This window comes from Heloderma suspectum, chromosome 3, assembly GCF_057233095.1.
Source record: "Heloderma suspectum isolate Gila_16-S chromosome 3, 16-S_ref, whole genome shotgun sequence".
Taxonomy (NCBI): Eukaryota; Metazoa; Chordata; class Lepidosauria; order Squamata; family Helodermatidae; genus Heloderma; species Heloderma suspectum.
This window is the reverse complement of record NC_139460.1, coordinates 169,939,999-169,963,286: the sequence shown is the minus strand read 5'-3', so window position 1 is coordinate 169,963,286 and position 23,288 is coordinate 169,939,999.

The window sequence follows — 23,288 nt, the reverse complement described above, 5'->3', positions numbered from 1 at the left end:
GAAAAGCCAGTTGTATTGTGAGTAGGGAAGATGCTTAGAAAGGCCATCTCAGTCAAGATGGGAGATGGCAGAACACCCACAAGGCAGGAGTGTCTAAAATACTGAAGGTGCAACCAGCAGGGGTTTGAGTTTCCTGCAATGGTGAGCCTACCATACACACCTCTACCCCGCAAGCTGAATGGATAATTTATCAGGTGCAGGGTGAGCTGATCTGAGCCAAGGAGCTATCTTAGCTTGCTGTCTAAAGTAGGTGTGCATCTTAGGCTTCAATTCTATCCACATTTACCTGGGAGTAAGCCCCATTAAACTCAGCTTACCTCATTAAACTCTGGGGCTTACCTCAGAGTACTACACATGCATAGAATTGTGGTGTAAGGCTGCTATTCTAGGTATGTCTTCCCCAAAGTAAGTTCCATGTAAGCATGCTTAGGTTCCATAGGCTGCCATCCTATACTCACTGACCCTGGAGTAAGACCCATTTAACTCGATTGGACTTAGTTCTGAGTAGACGTTTATAGGGATGAACTGTTACTTTCTTTATTTTGCTGAGCCTGAATAAAAGATTACAGCTTAACTTACCTGAAAAACAGTTAATGTGATGAATGCTTAGACACACACGCACCCACACAGGAAATTCTGTAATGGTCCAATGATCAATTCATCAACCAACAGTTCATTTTGTGTTTTATTCTCTATGCACATTCAGTTTTACATAGGTATGTAATTATGAATTGCTTGGTGTGTGCCACATGACATCATCTGATAACAATAGTATATTCGCACTAATTTAAATGTGTCAAAACACTCCAGTTTTTTTAATGTATGTACTACTACACTGTCAGGAAAATCTTGTTCTAAAACTGAATTTCGTATAATCAGTAGAGTCTCCAGTCCCCTCAGGCTTTTTCTTCTAGAGATTCTGCCATAGTGTGGTTTCTTGTATAACAGAAATAACTTAATTTTCAGGGGAAAGGAAATACAGAGACAGGCACCAATAGGTGGGATTTACATATCTTCCCAACATTTCATAGATGGAGGGAGCAATCCTATGTCCCCTAGACAGCATTGGGGGGCGGGGGCATAGGGCTGTTTGGCATCCTGGCTCCAAGCTCGTAGACAGGTCTCTGAGCTGGGAGCCATGAAACTACGCTCCCTGTCCGTCCCACTCCCCCTCGTAGCAGGCTCAGAGAGAACTGTTCTCCATGCTTGCAAAATGGAGCATGGAGATGGAGAAAAGGAGGTGTTCCCAGGGCCAGGGAGGGGAGGAGACTAGGGATATGGGGCAACAAGGTATCCCCAGCCATCCCCAGCCTTCTTCCCTCCCCCTCCCCAAAGCCTCCGCTAGGCGGGTGAACTCACCCATCTTGCTAAAATGCAGATGGCATAGGGTACTCGTAAGCCTCCGAGTTCCCATAGGACTGCACTGTAAAATAGAGACACTCCTGCACATGAGTGGGTGGGGCTAGGGCTGGAGCCTCTGCCACACACCAGACAGTGCCGATCAAGAACATATAACACACCTGTATGATTCTGTGCCTAATGTATTTAAAGGGGTACAAAATTATTCATGGTGTGGAGAATCTGGATAGGGAAACATTTTTCTCCCTCTCTCATAATACTAGAACTTGGGTCATCCCATGAAACTGATTGGTGGGAGATTCAGGACAGATAAAAGGTGGTACTTCTCCAACCGATGCATAGTTAAACTATGGAATTCGCTACCACAAGATGTAGTGATGGCCACCAACTTGGATGGCTTTAAAAGGGGGTTGGACAATTAATGAAAGATAAGGCAATCAATGGCTACTAGTCATGATGGCTATATATTACCTCCAGTATTGGAGGCAGTATGCCTTTGTATACCAGTTGTTGGGGAACATGACTAGAGGAGTGCTGTTACGCTCATGTCCTTGCTTGTGGGCTTCTAAAGGCAGCTAGTTGGCCACTGTGTGAACAGAATGCTGGCCTAGATGGACCCTTGGTCTTTTCCAGCTTGGCCCTTCTTATGTTCTTATGTATTTGAGGGGGAAGGAGTTCCACAGTCAGAATGCCTGTATTGAGAACGCCCTCTTTCAGGTTGCAATGTATCAAATCCCAGTCAAATAGGGAACTGAAGAGGACATCCCCCGTAGATCTTAATATATGGGCAGGTCCATAAGGGGAGAAGGCACTCCATTAGGTTTACAGGTTCTAAGCCATGTCAGGCTTTATATGTCAACACAAGTATCTTGAACTTGGCCTGGTGGCATATTGGCAGCCAGTGTAACTTCTTCAGAACCCTGGAGCTAATTGTAGAACATTAAATTATAATATGCTACAAAATTCATAATTTGATCAGTACCAAATGATACTCCCATTTAAAATTAAATGCTGATGATAGACCAGAGAAGCTCTTGAAGATAGAAAACAGACTTTCAATGTAATACATCAGAGGTAACAGCCTACTCAGGCATGAAGAGTCGACTCAGAAATAAGTTCCATTGAATTCAATAGGGATTACTCCCTATTGGGTATAGGATTGGGACTTTAATTTTAAATAAGAAAAGCTCAGAGACAGCAGAATTGTGCCTTATTTAATTCATATTCAGGAAGTATTTTCAATGGGAACTGGAGAGTTCTTCTTAAAAATCCTGTGGGGTTTTGTTTTGTTTTTAACTCACATTGAAATGTTAACTTTAGATGGAACCATGTTTTCTTCTGAAAGCAGCATACAGCTGTCTGGCATCTATATATGTTGAAACAGCCATATTTTATTTCAAGCCAATTGTTATTTTTTTTTCCGAACCTCAAATATATATTTTTTTAAACACCTTACATTTCCCATAGTTGATCAGCAAAATACAAGCGGAAAGCATAACCTAGCCACGTGTAACTAATGTGAGGTGTTCTTGATTTCAGTGGAAGAATTAAGCACAGATTAGTACAGCTAAAATATTATATGCAAGGTATTGGAGGGCAGATAACATGCTGAGCATCAATGAGTGGGAAAATAAACTACATGCGTATGTAATTTCTGTAAAATTAATTCATTAATTCAAGTTACATTTTAAAAATAGTGCAAAATAATACTTATTTGTCTCTCCTTCTCTCGCTCTCTTTTTTAGAAGTTGGAAACCTGTCATAAACTACTGGAAAAGGAGACATATCCCTTTTACAGACAATGACTGCGTACAACCTATTATCATTCCAGGTTTTTTTGTTGTCTCATTTGCTTATCTCCATTCTCATATCTTTTATATATATATAAAACAGCATACGTACGTATTATTATTATTATTTAAAAGGGAAGACTTAAGCACGCACTTAAATCTCTACGATTGAAATCAACAAGACTTAGGGAGCAATCATATGGCTGCTAGACAGCGGCTAGATGGCCATAGGATATCTGGTTTTCCAGGAACCGACCTCGGAGCCCACTCTCCAAGGTCAGTTCCCAGAGAACCAATTTCCCCCCACTTCAACGCTCCCTTGGAGGCAACGTAGAACAGCCCCATGCTCTGCACTCGCAAGAGGAGTGCGGAGCGGCTGAAAAGGGGTGTTCTGGGGGGCGAGGAGGGCGGAAATGCCTGTAGAACACATCCAATGTGTCATACAGCAGCCTCCTCCCCCACTCAGCCCTCCCACAGCTCGACAGCCATAATCAGCTGTCTAGCCGCAAATGCAGGGCAGGAGAAGCGCGGAGGGAACTATCCCCTCCGCGCTTCTCCTGCCCTGCTTTGGATAGGCAGTCATCTCCAAGTTTGGAAGCGGCCACCTATCTGCATAGGATTGTATCCTAAAGGTGCAATCCTATGCATGTTTAGACAGAAAAAATAGTCTTACAACTCCCAGCATTCTGCAGCCAGCAGGGCTGGCTGGGGAATGCTGGAAGTTACAAGATATTTTCCATCTAAAAACATAGGATTGTGCCCTTAAAAATGCTAAACCAAGCTAACCTGGTTTAGCATTTTTAACCAACAAACTGGTCAAGCATCAAGAGAAAAAACACTGAAGAAAATGGAAAGCCAACTGGCTACTAGTCTTGAAGGCTCTATGCTACCTCCAGTATCAGAGGCAGCCTGTGTACACCAGTTGCTGGGGAACATGGTCAGGAGGGTGCTGTTGCCTTGCACTCATGTCGTTCTTGTGGGTTTCCCATCAGCAGCTGGTCAGCCACTATATGAACAGAATGCTGGAGTAGATGGACCCTTAGTCTGATCCAGCATGGCTCTTCTTATGTTCTTACTGTATATGTTCTTAAACTGGATCTTGCATTTCATTTTGAATATTGAGGGTGGAATGATAGTCTGATATACATATGTGGGGATTCTACTATTCAGTTAACAGAAAAAAAGAATGTTAATTCCTTCCTACATAATATATTCAAGGACCCGAGTCCCAAGCTGCAAAACCTTCACTGGTGTGGCAAAAGTGATAGGAATGATATTAAGAATAACTGAAAGGAAAATTGTAAAGCAGAAATGGAAAACAATCCAAATAATTCTTAGGGATTCCAAAGCTAGCTTCTCAAGCTTCTTTTTTTCCTGACTGACAGCCTTCTGGCACCTACTCATATGCCTAAATCAGAATGCCAAATATCATTAAGTGTCAGGAGCAATTCTACACTCTCCGAGAGTATTTATATTAATCTGCATACGCTAACACTAATCAGGCGTTTTGCTCCTGTTTACTTCCATTTTAGGTTGATCAAATGCAAGAGAAGGAAGGCTACTGAGCCACGAATTTTCTGTCTCCTAGAACCAAAAGGTAAACTTTAAAGATTTCTCTGGAAGCTGAACATATAATTCCCTGGGTTTCAATATTTATAACTGAGTGAAGGATTTCAAAATAAATAATACAATGATGGGATGTCAAGAGAGAACTCAGGGAGAAAAAGAACAAGAGATCACGGCCCCAAGCCAGCAACCAGTCGATCACTGAGTTTTAAGCACAAGTAAGACTTGTGAGAAAGGGAAAGGTTGGGCTTGGCATATTTGCTTAGGGTCTAGGGCAGGGATGGCAAATCTGTGGTCCTCCAGATGTTCTTGGGCTACAGTTCCCATCATCCCTCACCACTGGCTATGCTGGCAAGGGTTGACAGGAGCTGCAGTCCACCAGCATGTGGAGGACCACATGTCCCCTACCTCTGATCTAAGGGAAGAAGCAGTGGAGACTGGTGGGTCCAACTTTGATGGGGCTGTGAATCCATTCTGGGCTTTGCTCAGAATCAGCCAGAACTCTGAAGGAGCTATCCAAGGTGGTGAACCTGGGGATGTCACAAGAGTCTGAAAAGGGGATGGAGTCCGGTGGACTCTTCACTGCACACTCCCCCCAGGCCTGCTCACCAAGCCCTTGTGCTCACCTAGACCATCCACACTTCCTGTCCCTGACCTCTTTGCACATGACTGGGGCATGCCTACAATTTGTATGGCCAGTCCATGGAAATTGAGGCAGGGACAAGGGACACAGTGGACACAGTGGCTGCCCCCTCACTGTTTGGATTGTACACTGATTTACAAATGCATAGGGATGTATGAAAGTCACTTACCTTTTCGACGGGGTGATTCACGGTGGGGGGGAGGTGCACCACACCTCCCCCTGAAATCCTAATCCGGCCAGCTCCGCTCCATGGAGATTCCATGGAGCTGCCGGCCGGGGCCACCCACAGCCAGACATCTGACCACTGGGCAGCCTGCAGCCAAAAAAAAACACAAAACAGTGTATGCAAATGGCGGCGGCTACGGCGGCCGCCATTTGCGTTCCCTTTTTTTCGCTATTTTAGCCTACATAGATATTTACGTAAGCTATTACGGCAGGAAAAAAAAGGGGAACGCAAATAGCGTAGTGGGCGCCATTTGCGTTCCTTTCTTTTCACTGTTTTAGCCTACGTAAATATTTACGTAAGCTATTGCGGCGGGAAAAAAAAGGAACGCAAATAGCGCCCACTACGCTATTTGCATTCCTCTTTTTTTCACCGTAATAGCTTACGTAAATATTTACGTAGGCTAAAACAGCGAAAAAAAGGGAACTCAAATGGCGGCCGTGGTAGCCACCACCATTTGCGTATGCTGTTTTTTTTTTTTTAGCTTACCGTGATAGGCTATGTAAATACTTATGTAGCCTATCACAGCCTTCGCAGGGATGCAAATGGAGTCCCTGCGTTAGCAGTGATAGGCTACGTAATTATTTACGTAGCCTATCACAGCTATGATGAGGAAGTGAATGCAAGTCAGCGCAGACGGCAGCAGGTAAGTGCACCGTTTCGCATGCCTTTCGTGGGGTGGGGGACAGGGGCTTCGTTCCACCACGGATTTCAGGGGGCCAAACGCACTGGCATTCGGCCTCACCGAGATCCGTGGCAGAATTCTCTGACATCCCTACAAATGCATGAAAAGGGCTACAAAACCCAGCTTACACACAGAGGCTTCAGGTGGTTCAGATAAGCTTGATCAATTTAATGAGTTATGGTGGTATAGTAGTGAGATTGTTGGACTAGGAGTGGGGACCCAGATTCAAATCTCTACATGAAACTTGATAGGTGACCTTGGGCCAGTCACACAGCCTAAACCATCTCATAGTGTTTTTGTAAGGATAAAATTGGAGGAAAGCTCCTTGGAGGAAAGCAGGACATAAACATAATAAGTATAGCAAGAACATACAAATAGTGAACCTTTTCTCTGAGTGCCTATCATTATTTATTTATTCCTTTATTTATTTATTTATTTCGTTTCTATACTGCCCAACTGCCCAATAGCCAAAGCTCTCTGAGCAGTTCACAAAAATTAAAACCACAAAGTACAACATAAAACAATATAAAATATGATGAAAGCTTAAAACTACGATATAGAAGTACAACGAGAATAAAACCTAGCAGCAATGCAGGGTTTTAAAATACAGATTTAAAACAGCAGAGCTAAAAGATTAGAATGCTAAAATGCTGAGGGAAAAAAAGTCTTCACCTGGCACCAAAAGGAGTACAACCTATGTGCCAGGCGAACCTCTAATTCCACAGCTGTGGTCCCACAGCAGAAAAGACCCTCTTTCTGGTAAACACCCGCCTCACTTCCTTTGGCAGGGGCTACCAGAGAAGGACTAGCTAAAACAAGAGGGAAGTATCTGCATGCTTGTGGGAACCTCAAGTTTTGACAAGTACAAAAAGTCTTTAGAAACAAATTTAGAGGGTAACACATGCACACACACACACACGCGCACACACACGCACACACACACACACACCAGGCCAGCCCTCCAAATCAGCTTGTCTGTTGAGAGGAGGAACAGAATGGAACATCCTAGGAGAAAGCATGGCTGACTGACTGGAAATCTGAACAGTATCACTCCACGCTGCAACATTTTCTTGCAGGTTATTACTTTTGTTGTTGTTGTTCTATATTGTAGAGGGAGCCAATGCTCACTTTCCATTTTTTTGGCAGGAACTTATATCTTGATTTGGAGGTCATGAGTCAGCTTCCAGGTTACATATTAAAATCATATGCATCAGCTTGGCAGGAAACAAACCATCAATGCAGAGAATAAATGCTCTTGAGCAAGAAATGTACACACCCCATGTTGATCAAGCTCAAGCTGTCTGGAGGCATTTAGTAATTGTCTGACGGGGGCTCTTAAGAACTAGTGGGCTATCCCTTTCCCCTTGATGTCGATGGACGCGTCGGCCAGGACCTCAGGTGATGTGTGATGATCACTGGAGAACGGCTTATGCACGTATGGATATATGTGTGTAGACCCCAGTTAGACATTGGCTGAGGGCATGGCTGAAGAGTGCAGCAGCATCGATGGGTCAAAGCAAGCTGGTGCTTTCTGGGCAGCCCTTTCACAAATTATACTGCAGTTTTCCAGGATTAAACTCTTGTTACTCAAATAGTTTTACCACCTCTACAGAGGACAGTAGTTTTTGCGAGAACAGTAGAAGAGTTTTTCTTTAGCAGACCCTGTCTCAGTGACGCGGCTCCCAGCCTAAAGCATACTTTTCTTAGAACGGACTTGTGTACTTGACAGAAACTTCCCGCAAGCTGTAAAACATTCAGCAAACAAGATTAGAGGCGTAAAACTTAGAAACTTCCAAGGTGGGTCACAGTTGCCTAGATTATCTGCTATGAGGCAGGAAGCCTCTTTTCACAGTTCATATCTCACCTTAGCTATAACTAAGTTTACTAAGTTGTCTAAGACAAGATGCTATTTCTGAGCCTGAGGCCTTATCTGAGGACAATAATATCTATTCTGGAGTAATCATTCTTACCTGCCTTATAATGTTGTAAGGATAACTGAGAAATATATATATATATATATACACACACACACACACACACACGTACATACATGGCACTTTCTCCACTATGAAAAATTGGTCTGTCAGTGCATTCCTTATACAGACCAAATTGTGCCACAGGACTACTGCCTATGTTATAGCCCCACAAAGAGACTGTCAAACATAACATGGAAAAGGTAGTCACGTTGACCTCATTGTCAGTGTTGTTGCATATATTTGATAAGTCCCGTTCTGTGTTTGCATGCTCTTCTCCTTTGTTAGCAAGGAGAGAGATGGGTTTGAGCTGTGGTTTCTAAAAATACAGAATATCATAAACATAAGGCACTTTTTTGCCCTGGGAAAAGTTGAAGAGCTTGAACAGATGTGGATGGGATAAAAACACAGCTTCAAATTGTCTCAGCAAGAGCTATTCTTTAAAAAAAAAAATGGGGAGGGGGACCAAGCTGTACTACAATGCCCTTCTCTAGAAACTGTTAAATGGATAACTATAATCTTCAACCATTGCTCTGGAGGATGTCTTCTACTTGCTAGAGGTTTTTTTTAATTTGAATGTTCTTGGTGGGGGGAAATTTCTCAGAAAATATCAAGATATATATCTTTTTCTCTCAAAAAATATGTGTTCTGCAGAGAAAAATTAATCCTTTGAAACATGGTGAGCCAGGGTTCCCTGTCTTTGAATATACTTATAATACAATATGACCATTCTGGGCCCAAAGGATGCCAAAGGTAAGTACATTGTATTTATTGAGGACTGATATTACACACACATCCATATTACATAAATCTAGTTATTAAATACAGTCATCCAAAATCTAAATCTTTAATAGTCAGTTGTCTTAAAATATTTTGAATAACAGCTCTTATTTAAATGCAGGGTTCTTTTTTCTTTTCTTTTTTAGCTTTTGATGTATAGAGTACATTCAGCCTTCTTCAAGCATCCATCTGCAGATAAAAGCCCTCAAAGCTTCCTTTATTGTTTAAAAAAGATAATTTGAAATATCTTTTTTGGGAGCTGAATGTTAATGTAAACTTCATGCTTTTGTATCTTGTATACAAGATCTTGTGGTGGCTGACCACTAAAATGAGTGAATTATAGACCTGAAATCAGAGTAATTTCAAGCCTATGTATCAGGGTCATTATTATTTGTTTACAGTACTGTCTGTAAGGGCACAATCCTATGGCCGCTACTCAGCAGCTAGACGGCCATAGGATAGGTCGGTTCCCTAAGAACTGACCTCCACCCTCATCCGCACTGCTTCGTAGGCAGCGCAGATCAGCCCTGCGCTCTGTGCTTGGAGCATGGAGTGCCCAAAACGAGATGTTCCTGGGGACGTGCCAGGGCGGGGAGGGCGGAAGTGCCATTCCAACACTTCCTATGCATTGGCCGGTGTCCGCCCAAAATCAGCTGTCTAGCAGTGAATGCAGGGTGGCTGAAGCACGGAGAGGATGATCCTCTCCTCACTTCTCCTGCCCTGCATTGGCTAGGCTGTCGCCTCTGAGTTCGGGTGTTCGGCCAATCCTGATAGGATTGCGCCCTTAGCCATGCAGCCCTATACATGTCTACTGAGAACTAGGCCCTATTGAACTCAATGGAACTTACTTCTGAGGGCCAAAACAGACTTTACTTTAAATCCATATCTAGCAGTGACATCTTCTGTCTTTTTAATCAGCAATAGGCCCAGGGGGCACTTGTATCAAGACCCTAGCATGGAGGGGGGATAGGGGGGCTTTTAAGATCTGGTTTGGGACCCCTGCACCTACTCTAGATTTAAAAAGAGAAAAGACCTAGCTGCTATATACAGATATATAGTGATGACTGTTTTGGCCTCCATAGACTTGTATAGACTACATGGCAAGTTTTGGACAGTTGATGAGCATATTCTTCACTTCTTCCAAACGGATATTGGGGAATACTGGGGATTCAATGTTTAATGGATTTGTCAGTTAGATTGATTTAAGTTTTTTTTTTTTTTTAAAAAAAAACCTTTTAATCAAGTAAAAGGGGTCTCCAATTAATTGGAAATAGATAATATATATGACAAGGGTGGGCAACCTTTGGCCCTGGCTCAGCCTAATTTCAGCATGCCTCTTCTAGTGATCAGTCCAGACTTGGGGCATGTCCCCCAACAGCCTTCTGTACAGGCATAAAGGGAAGGAGAGAGAAGGAGTATAAGAAAGAGACAAGCGGATGGCCCAGCCTACTTTTTGGCTCCTCCCTACCTGTCAGAACATTATAGATTATAGTAAAATGCACCATGTGGTTAAGTAAACCACTTGGTAGTTGGCCACCTCTCTATTAAATTGTCTATATTATAAGGGGTAACACACTATGACTGGGGTCCAAAGAGTTACTCTGGGCATGCCCAAGGGGTTGAGCATGCCCAGTGGAATTTTTCCATTTATTTTCTCTTTAAACAGCAGCCCTCAAGCAATATCACAAAGTGATGTTGAAAGTTACCTCAGTTTCAAATGTGGTTTGCCATGTGGCTTGGAGGGCTGCTGATGCAGTTCAAGATACTCAAGCCTAAAATTCCCTTGAATGCATAGAACTAGGTAATGCTGGCCCTTGAGCACGTGTACAATGTGCAGTGACAAATACCTTATTTTCTGCTGTACCTCCCCCCAATCAGCTGCAAGCTGCACATCTGGAAAAAGGAGATATAATCTAGCAAGTACTGCTGGTGCATAGTGCTCCCTCCAGCGTTTAATTTCATTCAGCTGATTTTGGACAGATGTCCTACTTACTGGATTACACCAACTGCCCATAATTTAAACTACTGTTGAATGTGTTTCATAGCACATAAGCTCAGAGTTGGTGTCAAGGGACATGCTCTGGTCCAGATGATGGTGTTGGTGAGAAGGAGAAGTACTCGATCTTCTGCCTGCTTGCTCATTGGCTCTCTGCCTGCCAAGCAAGCAACTGGTAGCATGAATGAGAAAGACAATGAAGAAGAATAGCAGCTGGTGAGAAGGTCAACTTATGGAGGGAATGGGGCCACTGAGGATGTCTTGCCCAAGGGCCCTCAAGAAACCTGGAACCGTCACTGCATATCCCATACTCAAAGTGACCCTCCAGTAAAAGTAATTGCTGCCCAAAGCTATATTTGCAAACAGACATTGACAAATAGCTGTAATCCTGCACATTGGTAACTGTGTGTAGGATGACAGCTATTGTTCAGTCTACCTTTGCAGTACAGCCCTGACCAGCAACTAGCTATAGTAGAGAGTCACTTTAATTATGGGCCAGAGGTGCTGGAGATACAATAGGGAACCTGTCACCTTCAGTCATATATACTGGAGCTGTCTTGTGGTAGCCAATTTCTTGGGGAAGGTTGGAAAATAAATTCAATCCAACACTGTACAGTATCTTGAAGCCTGACATGTTGGATGTTGGAGCACTTGCCATCTATATGGAAACTGAAATATGGCCAACTGGATTGGAATCGCAGAGTGGAAGGTGTCGCCAGACACTTGATGCTGCACAATTGGAAATTGAATGCAGCTCCAAATATTAAGGTCTTGGCTGAGAAATGGTTGGAAATAGCCGACAGGGGAAGAAAATAGCATAACCAGAAAAAAGACATATTTGTGAATATTTGGGGTGGTTGTGTTGCATTTCATGAGTGATCTGATATTGGGTGGAAGAAGAGAGAACACCATATTTTAGTGGTGGTGGTGGTGATGGTTTGGTGGGTTATTTTGTTGAATATTGGGGTGGGTAGAAGTGGAGGAGGAGGACGACGAGGAGGAGGAGAAATAAGCTGCTTTTCCATAATACCTTTGAATATTCAAAGAACTTCACATAACGTTATCTCAGTATTCCTTACACCTATATCAGCACAATTATCTATGTTATTATCTCTGCGGACTGAGAGCTGGGGCTGAGAAGCAATGGCTCACCTAAAGACACCCGTGAGCTAGTAGCAGGGTCAAAATTTGAACCAGCTTCACAGCTCACTGTCTCAGAGTAATGAACAGGGAGAGTAAGTAAAGAGGCTACTGCATTAGTATGGAGATGGGTTACTGGAAGTAGTGCAGGGAGAAAGTGTGGGAGGGAGATGCATGGGAAAGATATGATCAAAATGCACTGGGCGCGATCCTACACTGCCTATGCACCAGCAGGACTCACCGCTAGCCCAAAAGGGAGCAAGTGGTTGATAAAGCAACCCAAAATGAGTGGAAATGCTCAATTCCCAAAAGGGGTACATCAGTGGAGCTTCCAGAAGGGAGCTATACTGCCCCTTCCCAATCCAGAAACTAGTATTTCTGCTCATTTCCAGGGTTCCTTTATGAAGCACTTAATCATTGTTGTGCCCGTGGTGGGTGGGTCCTGCTGGTGCAACACAAACAGCATAGGAGAGTAATGGCCCCATTGAATATTGACAGAGTTCTGTGTAAAAACTGATAGAAATAAAATATTGTTTAGAAAATTGCAAACAAAAAATGATCCAAAGCCTAGAGTATTTCTAATACTTCATAATGCTGATCAAACACATCTCCCAGTCCTCAAAATGCTCTGCTGTCATATGCCTTCTTCTTCATGCCAGTGGGACACATGGCAGCATGATGTGAGAATTAGGCTATATTTTACCATGCACAACCCCTTTGACTGAGGCTCCTAGACACATCTTGAGCTTGTCATAGTGTCCCTGTCAGCTCCAAGAAGCAATGCTTCACACAGTTGACAGCAGAATTGTCTGTCTGTCCAAATCCAGCCTCAAGATTTGCCAGCCATGATAATGATTGATTTGTAATATCTAACATCATCCTCTGTTGCCTCTTCTTCCAACACCTTGGCAGTTATCCCAGCTCCAATATACTTGCTGTACAAAAAGTCCAGGCTTCCTATACTTATATAGAAATAATCACCAAGGGAACTGCTCATGGGGACTTGTAGAAAGCTTTGGAATTGATTGGAAATTCTGCTGACTGTTAGCGTTGGATCCTGTCCACAGATTAGGTGAATATTAACAAAAAACTGCGCTGCTGGAAGTGGGCCTCCCTGCCCCCTCCTTCCCACAGCAGCACCTCCAGCCCCTTGAAAATGCTACACAGAGTCAAGAGACCCTGCTCAATGGGATGAGCTGTAGGAGGGGAGGATCCACCAAAATTGGGCAGAGGGGCATTCTGTGAGTGGTGTCTTTCCTCTCATAGAAGGTCCCTTCTTCACACAGAAGGCAGATCCTGGATCCAATCCTATGAATGTCAACTACCTTTTTTTCTTCAGAAGCTTGGTTGGAATGTTCATCACCAAAAAGACTCTCAGACTCAGACCCCTACCAGTGGCTTTCCAGCTAGGGGATGCTTGAGGAATTGGATCTTCCTTTGCACAATGTCATGGTCTGCACTTCTTGGACTAGGGTGTGGATCAGAACTTAGGTTTTGCACGAATCTGAAAGTTGTGATGCAGTTCTAGGAAATTTAAATGTTTCAAAATACACATTTAAATAACTAGTTTGAGAGAAAATACATATGTAAGTATATCTTAGGACAAGTTTTTTTTTTTAAATTGCAGATGAATGCAAAAATGAAGCAGGATGTGAAAGTGACACGAACTGGAAAGAGACAGATTTGCCCATCCCAATTTCCAGTGGGGTGTCTCCACAAGTGATTTACTGCAAATTGGCTACATTTGGAGGTCATTCAGGGCACATGATGTCATGGCCATCTCGCAGCCATCCCAGAGACTTTGCAGAAAAACCAGTTTTTCTGAGACTTTTAGTTTGATTGTTTTCCTTAATTCGGCTTTTCTGCACTTCTGTTGCAGTGTGTACCAACCCTCCACATTTACATTGGCCTGATAGCCCTGCCCAGGGGTGTGTCTTTCACCTGGCCATGACCTCACTGACCCCGATCAAGGGGTGTTCCCCCAATGTTTCTCCTCCCAGTGTTTCCCTGCCGTTTCCACCATTTTGCAGTTGGCCCTTCAGGAATTCTGAGCTACCTCATAGTATTTACTCCGCCTTGCCTACTACTAACCTCTGGCAGCCACCCTCCCCCCCTTCCTGTGAGTATAGGTGTGTTCTGTTCAGCAGCCTCTACCTTAGAAAAAAATCCGCTTAAAAGTGCAACATCGAAATAGCACATTGACACTCCATCGTAAACCTGAAGTAAGCACTCCAGTTTCACCAACCACAGCCGCCTGGAGGGGAGGGGAATTATTTACAGGTGGGTTATGGGGTGGGTTGACATAAAGTAAAAAAAGGTGGGGAGACCAATGACTGAGGCTTGTTTCTGTCTAGGCTCCCCACTGCTACTACATTATGATTGCTCCCATAAACTGAAAAAAGCCTTAAAGTGATAAAGCAAAGATGGGATTTTACATAATAACTGAGAAACCAGAGAACATCAAAGATCCCCTCATATTACTGGGGATGTATGAAAATTCCACCACGGATCTCGGGGAGGCCGAATGCCAGCGCATTCGGCCCCCTGAAATTGGTGGCGGAACAGCCTGCCCCCCGCCCCCCCCGGGACGAGACTTACCTTGGGCGGATCTTCCTGGCAGCTGCGGCTCCGGCGGCGGCTCCAGAGGCGGTTCGGTGGTGGCGGCTGCGGCGGCCGGTCTTCCGACCGGCTGCCGCCACCACCATTTCCAGTTTTTTTAAAAAAACACGTGATAGGCTACGTAAAGATTTACGTAGCCTATCACGGCTAGGTTTAAAAAAAAAAACCATGATAGGCTATGTAAATGTTTATGTAGCCTATCATGTCTGACTTTTTTTAAAAAAAACAACAATGCGCATATGCAAATGGCGGCAGCCATGGTTGCCGCCATTTGCATTCCTTATTTTGGCACATCTTAGTCTACGTAAACATTTACGTAGACTAAGACGTGCCAAAATAAGGAACGCAAATGACGGCAGCCATGGCCGCCGCCATTTGCGTACTCGCTTTTTTTTTTTAAGTCATCCGTGATAGGCTACGTAAACATTTACGTAGCCTATCACGTTTTTTAAAAAAAAATCTAGCCGTGATAGGCTACATAAATCTTTACGTAGCCTATCACTTTTTTTGTTTTGTTTTGTTTTTTAAACTGGAAATGGCGGTGGCGGGAGCCGGTTGGAAGACCGGCCGCCACAGCCGCCGCCACTGAACCACCGCCAGAGCCGCCGCCGGAGCCACCGCTGCCAGGAAGATCCGCCCAAGGTAAGTCTCGTCCCGGGGGGAGCATTCGGCCTCCCCAAGACCCGTGGCGGAATTTTCATACACCCCTATGATATAGACAATACTCCACCCAGGAGCCACCCAAACAATTTGCAGTAAACTGCATGTGACCTGCTGAGAGCCCCAGGCTAGCTTTGGGATAATCCAGGTTTTTGACCCCAATGTGTCTCCAGTAGGGATGTCAGAGAATTCCGCCATGGATCTCGGTGAGGCCGAATGCCAGTACATTCAGCCCCCTGAAATCTGTGGTGGAACGAAGCCCCCCCGCCCCCCACCTCGTGAAAGGTGCGCGAAACGGAGCACTCATCTGCTGCCATTCACGCTGCTTAGCGAATGGCGGCCGCATCATTAAATACGTTAAATATTTACGTAGCCTATCATGGCAAAATGCAGGGACGCAAATGGCGGTGGCTATGGCAGCTGCCATTTGCATTCCTGTGCAGGCTGCCCAATGGCTGGATGTCCGGCTGCGGGCGGCCCCGTCCAGCGGCTCCATGGAGTCGCTGCAGAGTGGAGCTAACCGGGGAGAATTTCAAGGGGAGAGACAGAGTGCCTCCCCCCCACCGCAAATGTCACCCTTCGAAAAGGTAAGTGACTTTCGTACATCCCTAGTCTCCCAACAGAGCAGATTTGACTCCAGTAAAAACTGCAACAAAGCAGAGAATGAACTAAACGTGTCGCTGAGGAGGTTCCCCCCAGGTTAGTGAATTTGCTCATTCATGGTTAGACAGTATAGAATAATCTATGAATGTATGGACTGTCCAAGAAACGTTTTACTAGTCTTATCAAAACTCATTTTGTTTTCTTGAAATTCCTTGAATGGATTCTTTGAAATATTATTGCAAACCAAGTAAGATTTAAAAAAAAAAAAACAGTCAGATAGTGAATATTATAAGTATTAAATATTGGAACAAAATTTTGATGAGAATTTTGGTAGTAAATTTGTGTCCACTCTATTAATGTTTAGCTAATTTATCAGTCTAAAATGTATAAATAATGTGGAACAGATGTGCTTATTAATGTGCTACTGATTTGTCTGTCTCAAACTATGAAATCCTAGCCTTCTTTAGAGATCCTGTTAGTTATTGAACCTGGTTTTAATTGCTGTTAAACATTCCATAGATGTGTAACTCAGTCATAATATCCCAGTTGCAGCACACATTTTAATTGGGGTATCAGTGCAGAAACAGACTTTCAAGTCTCCAGTGGAAAAGACATAGTGGTTTTACACTCTGTGTTGAATTTCAGTGTAGCTAAGTTCATTGAATAAATATATGAAATGTGCAAATGTCGACACTATTTCCATAATATAAAAGGCCTATGCAGTTTTAATAGGGGCCACATAACTCCATTCACATGTGGTTAAGGTGTGGGTCTGTACTACACAATATCTGTCCAGTTGCAGTAGTACCTTCATTCATTTTATTTATGAATTAAAATAGTTATGGGCTGCTTTTCAGCCATAAAGCTCTTAATATGATGTACAAAATGACTATTAAAAAAATATAAACAATAACAAATATTCGATTCAGATTTGTTTATTTGTATATAGTTGTCAGACCACCACAAAGCAAACATTTAACAAAGATAATAGAAATCAATCCAAAGGCAATGTATTTACATAAAGTTAATGCAAACCCAGTTCATATAAAATAGATTTAAAATTCTGCATCTCTAGCTAAAATAAGTAACATTTACACAAACCTATGTAAAATGATATAAAATCACTCGTGAACTTAAAGTTCTGAATCTCTCTGACAAGGCACAAGATTCTCCTTTAAGAATTTTTCTGTAACAGCAATCAATGTGGATAGAAAATGTGCAACCTTTGCCCATAGATTAGAGACAAACCTCCCCAAAATGTGATCCAAATGTTGTTCCATCAGCACATTATACAACGGACAATATACAGTATATTAATATGTACAGGATCTTCCTCCTGTTTTAAGCCAGAAGGACAGGTATGCTCAGAATATGACCTATTCCTGTATCTTCCTTCTAACACAGCTGAAGGCATCAGATTTAACCAAGTTTCAGTAAAGACCATCCTATGGCCTCATTTGCACGTAGCACTACCCCATAATATGGGTTGTTGTGTGAAAGTTCTCAAGATGTGTGAACTAACAAACCATGGCAAACTAACCATGTGCATTAACCACAAACAACCCTGAAAGAGAACCCATGGTTTGTTGTTGGGTTGTGAAGTCTGGATTAGTTAAACCATGGGCTGTTGTTAAGTGCAAATCCAGAACCAAGGGTTCTTCATGGGTTATTTCACAAGGCTACAGAGGTGGTGGGCAAGAGTTGTCCAATAACACAGTCATTCAACATGCCAGTACTACATTGCCACAAAGGCATTTAGGATACAGGGATGGAGTGGGCAAAGGAAGAGGGAAACAAACAACCCAGGGATTGTTCAATCATCTGTCAGGCAAAGGGCCAGTTCACATGATCAATCAGCCCACTGTGGCTTATTGAACCCATGCTGGGCTGCAGCACATGTGGACAGCCATTTTGAATAGTCAAACCATGACCATGGCTTGTCGTGTCGAGCTGGGCAAGGATGGGTTGTTGGTGTGGTTAACAAACCACCCACAAGTCTAAAACAGTGCTTCTGTGTGGCTTGTTAACCACACCAACAACTAGAGCTGTGCCCCACTTCAGCCCGAAGCCCAAACTCCAAGTTGAAGTGGGGTGCTTTGGGCCACCTCTGAGGCAAGGCGTAGGGGTTATGAAGTGGGTCAGGTTGCTCTGAAGCCCTTCAGTGTGCTTTGGCACAACCCAGAAGTCCAGGCATGACCATGATGATGCTGAGCCGCCACCTCCTTACCTGGGTCATCTGGATGTGTTCTGACAGCTGCCTTGTTGTTCGGAGGGGGGGATTTTTAAAATGGTGACTCCCAGTATTTCTGGAAATAGATCTTGCAGGCAGCGGTGCCTCCCCTGGTGGTGGTGGCAGCAGCTCCACTAGGGGCTCCCTTGGCAATGGTGCTGTGGCGGCAGCAACTCCCCCACCCTCCCAGAACAACAAGATGGCAGGTGGCACATGTACAGAGCGTCCAGGTAATGAGCTGGGGGCTGGGCAGCATGTTGGGGGAGTCAGGGGGGAGCAGGATTCAGATGTCCAAATCCCACTTCAGCTCCAGAGGCTGAAGCGGGTTGGAGGCCCCTCAAATCTGCTCGAAGTGAATTGGGCCTGCCTCAGAAGTCCCTGAAACAGCCTCTGAGGTGGATCAGGGGGTCCATGCACAGCCCTATCAACAACCCACTCTTGCCAATTTCAGACAACATAACAAGCCACGGTCATGGCTTGAATGTTCTAAAGCCACCTGGCATGCGCCACAAGCCACGTGAACCATGGGTTAGCTTTACATGTGAACCAGGCTATCTCTAAGTCTCTGCAAATCCTTCAGATCGCAGGGTAGAACAAACACAATATAAGATGAATTTTTACATAGGGATGGGGAAGAAATCCTCCACGGATCCCAGTGAGGCCGGACCCAAAAGAAGAATCCTCGCTCGCCGGATCCTCCCTCTGTCCCTGCTTTTACATGATAGGCTACACAGATATTTGGATAGCCTATCATGTTAATTAAAAGCATGGATGCCACTTGCAGCTGTAAAGGCCTTAGTTTAAGGTAAATGCAGCCATTTACGGCTGCATTTACTTTAAACTAAGGCCTTTACGGCCGCAAATGGTGTCCCAGATGCCATTTGCGGCCGCAGTCAATCCGCCCAGCCAGCGATATGGCAATCGTGGCCATATCGCTGGCACTCTGGAGCCGGCCGGCAGGGAGGATCCAGCCGGCGAGTATTTCTCCAGGAGGCGGAGGTAAGTCTTCTGATCCTCCACAGACTCCAGGGGGGAAGATTCTTTTGAATCCAGCCTCACTGGGGTCCATGGAGGATTTCTCCCCCATCCCTACACAGTTCACCTGATCAGTTTCCCCACTATGGTGACCCGTATGGTATTTCTATTGAAATAATAGTTATTCTTCCTAAATGTGCATGTATACATATACATTTGCATATATAAATGTTATGCAAATTTATATCCTCTTTTTTGGTGATTCATCTCTTTTTTGGCGATGCGTGAGTGGCAATCAATCCTGTCTCAGACAGACGGCAACAGCAGATTTATTTATCCCCTGAAAGGCTACCATATATCATTCGATGGGTCACAAGTTTTGTGAATCTCAAAGAAAATGTGTTGGTCTGTGTCAGTGCCTTGTCCTCCGAGGGGAGCAACAACATCTAGCTGAAAGACGGATAAAGAGCTTCCAAGTCCAAGAACCTGGCTTTCAGATTTGAGCCCTAACATCTCTCAATGTACAAATTAATGAAGAACAAAGCTTGAACTGGTTTACTGGTAGATTAATCAGCTAAAGCATTAATCATTTCATAGCAGGCTTTTAATAGGTGAGGCCAAATTAGTTGGGTTAAGAGTCCATGCGCCTATTTCTGAGGCTTGCTTTGGTTCTCATGTGGTCCTGTAATATGAGGGAATATTAAAGGGACAAAAAGTAAATGAAATGGTATTTCATTCTGTCATGGTAGTAGCGAATGACTGGGTTCAGACAACACAATAGCTCACACTCAGTGTTTGAGTATGGATTAAGTGTGGGTTGTCACTGAACTGTGGGTTTTGTTGAACCCTGGGTTATCATGTTGTCTGAACCTAGCCACGCTAACAAACCATGGTTTCTTACCCACGAACAACCCGTGAAGAGAACCCATGGTTTATTGTTGGGTTGTGAACTGTGGTTGTTTGTGGTTAACAAACCATGGTTTATTAGTGTGGCTGAGTTCAGACAATATGACAACCCACAGTTCAACAACAACCTATGGATCAACAATAAGTCACTCAACCCATATGCCACCCTTGGGTGTGGGTTATTATTATGTTGTCTGAACCCAGCCACTGTGTATCAAATTGTATGTCATCTTACAAAAATCACCTATATTTAGATGTCGGTAATATGCAAATTTAATTAATGAATCCAATAATAAAATTACCACTCAGTAATGTTTAGTCAGGAAATCAACCCTGAGTGCTCATTGGAAGGACAGAAGATACTGAAGCTGAAGCTCAGATATTTTGGCCACCTAATGCGAAGAGAAAACTCTCTGGAAAAGACCCTGATGCTGGGAAAGACTGAAGGCAAAAGGAGAAGGTTATGGCAGAGGATGAGATGGCTAGATAGCATCACTGATGCAATGAATATGGACTTGAGCACGCTCCGGGAGAGAGCGGAGGACAGGAAGGCCTAGTGTGCTATGGTCCATGAGGTCACGAAGAGTCGGACACGACTGAACGACTGAACAACAACAACAACAACAACAATGTTTAGTTTCTAGGAAGAGAAGAAAGAACTGTAATTAGCTTTCTACTTGGGAACAGGGGGTTCAAATCTCCCCCAGATGATAGTTTATGAATAGATGTTGCATTTATAACCCAGGACTAAAAATACTGGAAATGGGTTATTGATTTACTGGCTTCATACTTCACCATCTGAGGAGCTGACTGACTGTCTTCATTTGTAAAGTGAAAATGATCCCTCTATAGCATGCAAGTGTCTCTAAGAGTGGATCTTCATGTCATAATATTTTTGCCACCCCCACCAACAACAGTCAATGATGTGGAGTAGGGATTAGGGTTTTCATAACATGATGAAGCTGTGACATGGGGTGAGTGATTGGGTACGTGGTTGTATGTGTTACAGAGAAGACAAGGAGAAGTCAATGTGGAGATGCCTTTTTGTAACATGTTGCCCCACTCTTCTTCAAAAGAGAGGCTAGCAGCTATTTTCCAGTGGGAACAATTTCAGGGTGTGTGTTTTTTTAATTGGCCATCTCTAAGCTCCATTTTTTTTAAAAAAAGTATATTCGCAAGTTCAATACAAAGTAGTCAACCTTAATAGAAATAGTACTAGGATTTATGCAAAAAATATAGTTAAAACAAAAATTAGATCACAATACTCAACAGTTTTAGTGACCAAAATGCCTTTTTTCTAGGGATGTACAAATCCCTTACCTGGCTCCACACAGGGGGATCCGCGGTGGGGGGGAGGCGCTCTGTCCCTCCCCCTGGAATCCTCCCTGGCTGGCTCTGCTTTGCGGTGGCTCCACAGAGCCGCTGGCCACAGCCGTGCTGCTGCGGCTGCAAATGGCGGCCGTCTAGCGGCCGCCATTTGCGTCCTTGCAAACAGCCATGATAGGCTACTTAAGTATTTATGTAGCCTATCATGGCAAAGAGCAGGGATGCAAATGGCGGCCACTATGCCATTTATGCCCCTGTTCTTTGCCATGATAGGCTACGTATTTACGTAGGTAAGTATTTACGTAGCCTATCACGATAAAGGCAGCCACGCATATGGTAAGGCGAAGACTGTAGGCTTCGTCAGTCTGATTTCAGTCACTCTGCTCTACACAGTTGCAAGAAGATTATGGGCAGCCCCCATTTTTGAAGTTTATCAATCATATTAGTATTTTCCCTCCTCTTTGAAGATGCTGATGGGCAGCATAATGAGACTTTCCACATTTTTTCCTCACAAGTATCCTGCAAGATAGGTTAGGCTCACTGTGTGTGACTGATGAAGGTCATCCAGTGAGCTTCTTCTGTGAGCAGGGATTGAACCCAGTCTCCCCAGTTCCAATCCAACACAGTATTTACTACAGCAACAGATCATAATTATTATTGTGCCCATTATTGTGCTCATTCTTCTTCTTCTTCTTCTTCTTCTTCTTCTTCTTCTTGTGCCCATTCTTGTGCCCATTCTTATTATTAGATTCTTGTGTAGAGGTTGTGAATAAATTGTTTAATCAACAATCACTTCAGTTTGCCAAGCTGTTCTCTTTTCTTCAAAATAAAGTATGTGTATATGCGAATTCTGACAAAAAGAAGCAGGTAACATTATGCAAGCACAAAGCCCATCTGATTACTACAAAATACATTTTTCTGCAAGCCTAATCTCAATAAAGTGAGTGAGCTTTGGATGTGGATCAATTCCAACCTCTTCCTTTTCATATTCATGCAACTCTTCTGCTTCAGTCATCATTAGAAGATCAGTGTCTTTTATAAGCACCTTTAATACTGATTTTTTTTCTGATGATGGTATTTTTGCTTTCCCGCATGCTAAAGCTTCAATATTACAGAGACTAAAAGAGATTTTTCTGAGTGATATATTACATAAATGGGGACCATGCCTGGCTTCTCAAAATGAAAGGATGGAAATCCTTCATAATCCTTAGCAGATTAAAATCTTTTTCCTGCAACAGTATCTCTTTTTAAAGCATTTCTAAAGTGCAATATAAAGATAAAATAAGAATTAGAAATATCTGTCTTTCTGAAGGAACTTGAACCAAAAATACAATATTTTCGAGATGAACCCTCTCTAAAAAGCATTTGAAGTTAAGACATGTAAACTGTTTCACCAACTACTCTGTCAGACCTTTCTTTCTTTCTTTCTTTCTTTCTTTCTTTCTTTCTTCTTTGCTTCTCATTAAATAAGCTTTGTGCAATCAACAGACTTCTTATGGGAGAGGTAGAAAAACAACATCTTCACTCAAGCCAGGCACAGACACATAAAGCTGGTTCTGAAGATTGTTTCATGGATTCATGCTTCAAGCCAGAAAGGGTTTTGTGGCTCAAGCCACAAAGCATTCTGAGGTTTGAGATCAGTTCATTATAAAAGTAGTAACAGCTGCTGTGTTAAAGAGAGACAGAGAGAGGTGAGTATACAAATATGTTGCTAACGGTACATAAATGGACTTTTTCCAAGTGTTTGAGGGCTTATAGGCAGAAGCACTGCACAGTGTTCTTTATTTCTCTTCTTTTAAAAAAAAATATTTTAG